Below are 8,500 nucleotides of genomic sequence, written 5' to 3' on the forward strand. Positions count from 1 at the left end.
GTCCTGTTGCTGCAGTGAGTAATCATGGGACCTACGGCCCTGTGGCTCTCCTGCCCCGTGGGCATGTTGTGACGAATGCTGTCCCTCTTGCCCGTGCATGGCAAGATGTCCATATGCATGCATTCCTCTTCTCCTCTCATGGCTCTGCTGTTTGGGCTCAACCTCCCCGATTTCAGTCTCCCCATGTCTCCTCCCCTTTCCCACAACACTCTCATCAGCTCGCTGGCGCTGAACAGGGCGTTACTATACAAGGCTTCTCTGGGTCTTGCAGCAGATAAGCCAAGTAGAGGTCAAGCTTGCGAACGGGCACAGCGAAGTGGCGGGGCTGAACACAGAGCACTGGGCTACAGCTCTGGGGTCCACGTTCCAGCTGCTCAGCACCTGTGCTTTCTAGGGTAATGTCCTTGAGCAGAATGGCCATGACCAGGTCCAGGCGCCAAATCTTGTCACCCTTGCGCTGGCAGTCTATGACGCGCATCTTTCTGAGCTGGCCGAGGTTAGAAAGGAAGCAGCAGGGCGGCTTATGACCAGTTATGGCCAGCACCAGGTCCTGGCGGCTCTGCAGGCTCAGGTCTCACCTTAGCTTGGCCAAAAGCCGCGCAGCCCATACACGCTTGTGTTCGGCGCTCTGGCTAAGAACTTCCTCCTTGGCCACGTGCTCCTCCTAGCGTGACATGTGCCTCTCGTGCTGTTTCAGGTAGCACATTTTACAGGCGTACAGGTTGAACCAGGTATATGCCAGCGTGCTTACGTGCAGCAGCAAGGCCTTGATGCATGGGTGGTACTCATCCATAACTGACGATGCCACAAGATCTGCAATATTTTATTTTCTGGATGTGCACGCTACCTCTCTTTTGTCTACAGTCGCATTGTTGCAAATGTCAAGCATGCTTATCACACTACAATCGCGAGGAAATAGCTTCTCAACTCGCCCTTCACTGACACTCAAAGTCAAATCACAGGGGAGATCTTCGTGGTGTAACTTTTATGAACTAACTTGTACACAGACTCCTTATAATTGTAATATTTATTAACTATTGCCAGCTTTTTATTAACCACATAGGCGAAACCATTGCATTTACCAATGCTTGTTCCAAAAAATGTTACCCAATGTCAGCCTGATTTGCACCATATATCCACATAATATAGTGTCTCCTGTATTACGTTATTAAACTTATTTGCTGTGATAGTGTGTGTATTTGTGGTTTCTGTATACTAGTGTTCTTGTAGGATACGTGAGAAAGGAACAACCAGCAGAAACATGCAGAAAGAAACATCAAGTGAGGTGATATGAATGAATGAATCAATATGTTTACTGTGGCAATTAATTAAAATTGATACAATTAGTCACAATAGAACAGATAAAAAGTAAAATAAAACACGCAAACAGAGTGGCCCTAAAGGAGTGCAAGTCTATGTAAAATGACTCCAAGTCAAGAGAGCAATAAATGTGAAATAAGTAAAAATATAAAACGACTGACCTGCTGTGATGACAATAATAGTAATGAAAATTATATTGACAAATTTTCCAAAGTGTAACAGATACATGGGAACAGTGGTAGTCATAAAAAAATCCTGCACATCTTTACAGGTAAGGAACCCGTTCAACATGAACATTTTTTTAACAGTGTGGTGTGCAATTCGAAACTCTGGGCAGCAGCATAGACCTTCTTCTGTGGTCACAGCTTCTACATGACCTGATGCTGGATGTTGATGCCCAATCGGAGCAAAACATGTTGACTGGAGGGACCATGAAACACACTCTTAGAATACAATGCCTGGTCTCATTGGTTAGTGCTGTCTTTACATAAGGTTGCAGTCTTGTTTCCTCAAATAATTTTATGATTGGGGCGGCATATGTGATGATATGCACAGTTACTATGTCGACCTTCCTTAAAAAGAATGCAACCTGTTTCCTCAGAGTTGACTTTATACTTGAATAGGGAATGGTAAGGGCTGCCAGCATGTTCATGGTCACATGTAGATCCAAGGCTGCCTTTCTAAGAAATAGAGACCCTGGGTTGGCTGCCACGGTAAAGATCACTTGGAGAGCCTTTTTTAGGGTATCTGGTTTAGCTTGTAATGGCATATTAATATTTGAGAAAGGCAGTCTTGCATTCAACGTCCTGCCCATTCAGGCCAAACTCCAGGTGAAGCAATGAATGTTGGATGTATTTTGGGAGACAAAACAACCTTCTGTAGGTGATGCACTGAAACTTGTCCAGTTAAGGGAAGAATGTTCCAAGATAGGCATGTTGGCCATAATCGAGAGGATGGGTAGTAACTGTGGTTCCGTGTCTCACAGGATAGCCTCTTCCGAAGGTGAATATACTAGGTAGTATAATCTGCAGAAGGCAAATGTGATTGCCTAGACCTTCCTGTTGATGTGTTTATATTGAGTCTTGGGTTTGCCTATGTCAATAAACTAGACCCCAAGGTAATTACAAATAGATGTTTGGGAGATAGATTGGTTCCCCAACCCCCTCTTGTTCTTGTAGTTGCCGAAAATCACCACTTTTGTTTTTTTTGAGTTGGCCTTCAACTTGTTTGAGGTGTTGTAGATGCAGAGCTGATTACGGGTGCCCTGCAGGCTCACTTTTGTTTGACCTAGAATAAGCATATTGTCCACATATTTGATCATAGGAAGCAATTTTTGGTGGGATTGGGTTTGCCTTTGCCAATGAACAGACGATGTCTGTGATGTAGAGATTGAACTGCATGGGGGCTAAGACATTGATTTAGACCCTGTGTAGTTGAGATTTGTTTTGTAGCAAAGTTATCTGTGCCAGCCTTAAAGTGCACCCACATCTCTGAGTAGAGAGAGGCAATTGCACTGAGTGGGATCGAGGGAATACCTCACTCTGCTAGCATTGCCCAAAATTTTGTTGCATCAAAACCTGCAGAGTACTCCATGAAGCACACAAATAGAGGCACCTGAGATGAGAAAGAGGCCCAGTATGTCAAATATTACAAGGCAACAATGTTGTCAGTGTTTGAGAAATGTTGTCTAAAACTAGTGTGATAAAATGGTATGATACTTGCTTTAGCCGCCCATGTCTCAAGTTCATGTAATTGGAATTTTGTATAACCTTTGGCCACAACGTTCAATAACGCAATTAGCCAGTAATGTCCTGGCATGTCATTGCTCCCCTTTTTGTGAACTGGATAAAGGATGGATCCCTTATAAGATTGCGGTACCTCTGCAGATGGGAAACAGACAACATAGAAGAGCATAAGCAGGTCAGCCCGGAAATCTTTGTCTGCTTTAAAGACTGCACAAGGCAGGCCACTGGGGCCAAGCGCCCCATTAGCTCTCATGGCCTTAATAACTGAGGTGGCATGGGGTGCAAAATAACAGTGGATTGGGATGTGGTCCTGAGTGATTACCAGTGGCTGAGATTAATTGAAGCATTCCATCCATCACTGTCTTATATACTAATTGTGTTGCCCTAAGTGGGACAGGAATGCCCAGATGTGGGTCCGGTGCACGCTGTGTCACTGGAACCAAGCTGTATATGGTTGTTGACCCCATAATCCTGGGTTGCTTGTGGTCTGGTTCAGGGAGAACCTAGTGTGGCAGTTTGGGCTGGACTGTTCCTAATGAGCAGGGTCAAGACTGATTTGCATAAAGTTGGCCCCAAACTGAGGTGGCATGGTGTGCAAAATAACTAAGGATTGGGATGAGCCCCGAGTGAATACCAGTGGCCGGTATTAATTTGAGCATTCCAGTCATCATTCTTTTGTATACTTATTGTGTTGCCCTAAGTAAAACAGGAATGCCCAGGTGGGGGTCCCGTGCACACAATGTCCAACCAGCTGTACCTGGCTCATGAATGCATAACTAGGGTGAAACTGGTCCTGGGTTGGTTGTGTTTTTGTTCAGGCAGGACCTTGCTTGGAAGTTGAGGCTGGTCTGTTCCTATTGGAGCACAGTCAAGATTGATTTGCATATAGCTGGGTCCAAACTAAGGTGGCATTGTGTGCAAAATAGCAATGGATTGGAATGAGCTCCTGGGTAATTATCAGTGGCTGAGATTAATTCAAGCATTCCTTCCATCACTGTTTTGTATACTTATTGTGTCACCCTAAGTGGGACGGATATGCCCAGATGTAGGTCCAGTATACTCTGTGTCAATGGAACCAAGCTGTACCCGCTGATGAGCCCATAACTAGGGCAAAACCAGTCCTGCGTTGCTTGCTGTCTGGTTCAGGGAGGACCTGGCTTGGCATTTTGGGCTGTAATGCTCCTATTGGAGCAGGGTAAAGACTGATTTGCACATAGCTGCGTTGAAACTCAAGTGGCATGGTGTGCAAAATAACAATGGATTGGGATGTGGCCCGAGTGATTACCAGTGACTGAGATAATTCAAACATTCCGTTCACCACTGTTTTGTATACTTTGTGTTGCCCAAAGTTGCCCAGATGTAGGTCTCATGCACCCTGTATCATTGGAACCAAGCTTTACCTGGCTGATGAGCTCATAACTAGGGCAAAATTAGTCTTTGGTTGCTTGCGTTCTGGTTCAGGAAGATCCTGCCTATGCAGTTCAGACTGGACTATTCCTACTGGAAAAGGGTCAGAACTTGTTTCTATATAACTGGGTCAAAACTGAGATGGCATGATGTGAAAAATAACAAGGATGCAGACCGAGTGATTACTAGTGGCTGAGATGAATCCAAGCATTCCATCCATCACTGTTTTTTTATACTTATTAGTAGCTTTATAGCCAGATGCTCGATTGAAGATCTTGGCCTGTATTTCCCATCTTCAATCTCTAGGTCTAGATCCTGCCACATGAGAACATCTCTATGGAAGACCAAGAAATCAGCATATGTGTATAACTTCTGAACATATTCTGCCAATTTAATTGCTGGTGCATCATTCCCTCTAGCTATAGATTGTTTAGATTGTTGATGCATTGCCACAACGTATCTTCATTGGTACAGGATAAAAGGGATTGTAGTTGTAACCATTCCGATTGCACATGTTTTGCTTTTGTATTCCACAGCAGGGTGTGGTGGGCTTTCTTTATATTGCTAAGCTGCTGATGAGCTGCCTGATATGTTTTGCTTGCTGTATCTTCTGGTAGCACCATTCAAGGCAGTTTTGCTTAACTTTAGCTCAGTATTGTACCATGGTGCGTTCTTGGATCTGGGTTTCTTGATAACTGATGGGCGGTGGTTTCTTTGCTCTTGTAGATCACCGAATGCCAAGTTTGTAATTGAGTCACAGACACATTGCAGGCTGCCAGAACCTACATGCAATTATTTCATATGCTTCTTCCAGATGTTAAATATACCCAAGCTAAACTTTCTCAACTTTAGTCTCCTTGTCAGCACACTCTTTTCCACTGCTGTGGATGCACCTAATGTATTTAAATGGTTGCACGTGAGGAGTTCCAAGTCCAACTGTATTACGACTGGATGATGGTCACTTTCTGTGCATTCCACAGCCATATATGATTTACATGTGGCCAATAGTATGGGGCTTGCAAAGTAGTCCAGCATGATGATACCCTAAAAGTATGTATGGGTGCCAAATTTATTGCTGGTGTGGTGGATACACAGAGAAGTAAGTTCATATGTTTTGAGGCAAGCTGATAGTTCCCCGCTCAATGGGAACTCTTGTTGTAGTGTGGATCCACCAAGTTATCTAGTTTGTGAATGTTAATATCACCTGTTACCAGAATCTCATGTACGGCAACATCTGCAGACTAGGTTGGTGAGAGCCATGCAGAGTGCTGCGGTCATGGCATTTCGGCCTCTTCTGTGGGTTTTTAAGTATATTAAAAAAAATTGGTTTGGCCCCTTATAGAGTTTGCCAAATGTGATGGACAGTCCTTTTCGATTATAGTAGTATCAAGATTTATGGTTGCAGCTGTATAGACTGCCAGGCCGCCTCATAGGCATTCTGAAGTGATTTATTTTAACAGCCAGTTTGTGTAAGCCAGAGAAGTCTGCAATCTGTATCGGGGACAGCGCCCATGTTTCCTGGAAGCAGAGGAGGTTGGCTTCCTATGTGAATTTTCGGGCCCTATCATGGGTTATGCTCTGTTATAGGCTTGCTACATTCCAGGAGATCATAATAAGCTTGGACCTACAGGATGCAGGCTCTGCGTTCAAACGTTTGCTGAAAGTGCTAGGAACAGTTGTTGGGCGTGGCTGATGGAATTGTGACAATCCAACCATGGTCCGCTTCAGCATTTGCCGTTGATTTGGTTTGAACTGTGCGTTTTCCTTGCTGGGTCTTATATGGGCTCACCTGAATCTGGAGGATACTCTGCCAATTACTCTGCCAATTAAAGTTTGAAACATCATTTGCACCTATTAAGATACTTGTGGATGATTTACATTTGGATGAATGTCAGCAACTATTCATGATGTGGGGATATTTTTCTGGTTCCACGGTACGTATATCGAAACCCCTCTGTGCGAAAGTATATTTTTCACTAAGAATGTGGGTTTCATTTGAACGGGGTTCTGTGGGTAACAATTGTAGACTATGTATTTGGAAATAAATTGAATCTATCAGACTGAATTCTGAAAATATCTTTGGTCTGATATCGGCTTAAAGTCAGAATATGTTGCAGGGGACAGTGGATGTTTGCCCTATTCAAAATATCTTTTTGTTCTCTGTATATATATGTCGGAGTCAAAATGTGTTTCAATCATGTTTGTAGGTCGTCCTGAGTCGAACTGAATACCACCTTTGTGGATGGTTCTATTTTTGGGATAACTGCGCTTGAAGGATTATTCAAGGAGTCACTGTGGGAGTGATTCTGGTTGTGGCACATGGTACATGGTCCACTAATGTCCATGTCTGGTGTTCCTTGAGAGCTGTTTTAACTCTTTAAGTCAGCAAGGCCATTAGCATGCTTATCCTACTCGGTCAACGTAGGCTGACATGTGTTTTCTAACAGGCGGTCTACAGGGTAATGCCCCCGTGGACAAGCCTGGGTTCTGGACCAATTGAGTTGCTAGTGAGTGTAGGGCATCGTCTGCCAAGGGGATTGTGTCTCCCGACTGAGCAGATGAGGAAGCTTGGTCATTATCAAAACTGGTGCTGTTTTTTGGTGACCAAAATCATTGTTGTGGGTCCTAGATGTGGGGTTTGCAGAACTCATCATACACATGAAGGGTCTTGCATCCCAACTGTGGTGGTTTGGACCTTTCAGAAAATTGAGAATAATTTAGGGGGTGGTTTTGGCTGAGGAAAGCAGCTGAATTGAAGGCTGGCACCAAACCTGCTAGTCTTGTCTGGTTTTTCTTGTTTTTCCTAAACCTTTTCTTCTGCCTCCTGGTTGGGGGTTTGAGGGTTGATTCAGCAATCTCTAGGGAAATGGGGTTGGTGGATGGGCCTTTTGACAGGTCATTTATTCTACTGTTTATGGCCGGGGTGCGTTCGATGGAGTCTGAGCTACTTCTTCTAATAGAATCACAGCATTACTGGAACCACCAGGATCAGTTTGGGATGGGGGTCCTTCTGGTATTGTTGTTTTCTCTAATGCGGTTGGTTCTGTGGCATAGTCCATGGATTTGACCTTTCCTTTGTAAGATGATCAATTTCAGGGGTATCTACAAGAATGGAGAGTAATTATGGGAGTGTATAAAGCTTGTCTACTAATGGAGTGCAAGTGCACATCATGGACCCACCAACTTCGAGGTATGCACTTAGCTTGGCGTCCAGGTTCGTTATTTTTCAATTCATGCTGGTTATTGCATTTACAAGAGTTTGCATCAAGTCACCTGGAGTTCAAGTTTATGGGACTGCAAGGTTAAGGCGCCTGTTGCCACAAGAAGGGTTGAGTTAATTAACAGCAGGGTCAGCTCAATAGGTGTTTGCCCAGTTAACCTGGATTCCATCATTTGACAATTTATATGTAACAGTAGTTGATCAATCACCTCTAGTCATTTTTCATCTAAGCCATTCAGTGAAAATCTTGCTGAGATTTTTGAATGCACCTCCAGTCCATTGTCTCGTAATTTGTGTAGCTGCATGTTGCTAAGATCGAGGTGTAGCTTGACCTGTCCGGCCCTGGGGCTGGATGAACTTGTGCTATCACCTCTATTAGGTAGCCTGATGAAATCAACATGAAGTTAATGGTTTTACTGTCTCTGACTTAGAAGAAATTTGGGATATCTGTCCCTCCAATCCACTAAGGAGTCTCCATAACCTACTAGGACAGACTGGGGTCAAGAGGAATGTAGCAGATGTGATCAAAACCATGGCTTGTATTGGTAGTACTCAACGTTGGTCCCGAGAATCAGCTTAGAACCACCTGAGGCCTTAAATTGAAAATTGCTCACACAACATACCTTGTTACGTCCTTGTAAAATTCTTCCTTTGGATAGGAAAGATGCTCCCTATTATTTTTAAAGCTTAAAAGTTCAAAAGGAAACCCCAGTTTGTTAATTAAAACCTACTTTTTTTGGTTAAGATGTACAGAACACTTTCTACTCAGGTGAGTACTACAGGGATTTCTATTACAGAAAAGATATCA

General features: G+C 43.8%; 1 pseudogene; it reads right to left on the bottom strand.

The window, feature by feature from the left end:
- Positions 1-214: 214 nt before the first annotated feature.
- On the bottom strand, positions 215-793 carry LOC138302222 (nuclear factor 1-like; annotated as a pseudogene).
- Between the last annotated feature and the right edge of the window lie 7,707 nt (positions 794-8,500).

Source organism: Pleurodeles waltl, chromosome 6 (assembly GCF_031143425.1).
Source record: "Pleurodeles waltl isolate 20211129_DDA chromosome 6, aPleWal1.hap1.20221129, whole genome shotgun sequence".
Taxonomy (NCBI): Eukaryota; Metazoa; Chordata; class Amphibia; order Caudata; family Salamandridae; genus Pleurodeles; species Pleurodeles waltl.